The sequence below is a fragment of the Stegastes partitus genome, unplaced genomic scaffold (genome assembly GCF_000690725.1).
Source record: "Stegastes partitus isolate 25-593 unplaced genomic scaffold, Stegastes_partitus-1.0.2 Scaffold657, whole genome shotgun sequence".
Classification (NCBI taxonomy): Eukaryota; Metazoa; Chordata; class Actinopteri; family Pomacentridae; genus Stegastes; species Stegastes partitus.
In genome coordinates this window covers 268,000-269,053 of record NW_007578388.1, presented here as the reverse complement: position 1 = coordinate 269,053, position 1,054 = coordinate 268,000, and positions in this window count along the sequence as shown.

Here is a 1,054-nt window from a genome sequence, read left to right as displayed (position 1 = left end):
AAGTCAACCTGAGCAACAGTGTGATCATGGATGACCGCTGGCCTGTGGTCATCCATCCACAGGTCATTCAAATCCCCCAGGGCTCAAACACACTAGGTAATTATTATCACACCAGTCATCGAATCTTTGAGTTTCTTGTAAGTATTTAGTTGTGGTGGATAAAACTGCAGCATTATCTGTAAATTTTAGAAAATGATTCCCAGGATAACAACTCCTGCATCCGTCTGTGTATAACATAAATAATATTTTTTTTGTATAGGCAGCTTGTTTTTGTTTTTTGTTTTTTTTGTTCTGGACTGTTGCTGTATCGTTGGTTTGGTTGTTCTGGCTCTGACTCAGTTTCATTAATCTGAGTGAGCGAAGTCGAACACGATGAATACAAATGTGGACTTTTATGTTTTTTATTGTCGGAGCTGCAGCAGGAACTTTCATTGAGCCACATTTTTGTTCCTAACGACGGTTTTAAAGAGCAATATTGTGTCTGAAAACCGTCTTCACTGCTAAATTTAGAAACAGCAAACGTCCGTCAGTCTGCTGAGTTCTGCCAAAAGACAAACGGAGAAATGTCAGAAACGCGAGGTTGTTTTTAGATCCGACCTTTTCACATCCAAGGCCTGAATGAGCCTGAAAATTAAATAAAAAATACACATTTTTAAAATCATCTGAGGCAGAAGAATCAATAACGGTCCTGTGTGCTGAAAATCCGCTCCAGGAAGCAGAAGCTTAAAGACACCAGAAGACACTAAAACCGTCTCGTTAAAATATAAAACGAGATGAAACGTTGTTAATCCTGAAGGAAATTCTGTCGCCACATATTGCTCAGAAAAACAAAATCACACAACATAAGAACATGCTGAAGAGTATGATTAATTATTGGAAATAATAATAAGTAAATTGAAACTAGAATATAACATTTCTGTCAGTGGTTCTGAAGTAATAAAGTTATGAGATAGTAATATGATAATGAAATATTAAACATTATGTGCATATGAGGGCTGATTATTTCTAGATGTGGTGTCTCAGACCTTCTGTCGTCCCAGAACTCTTTTCTTTA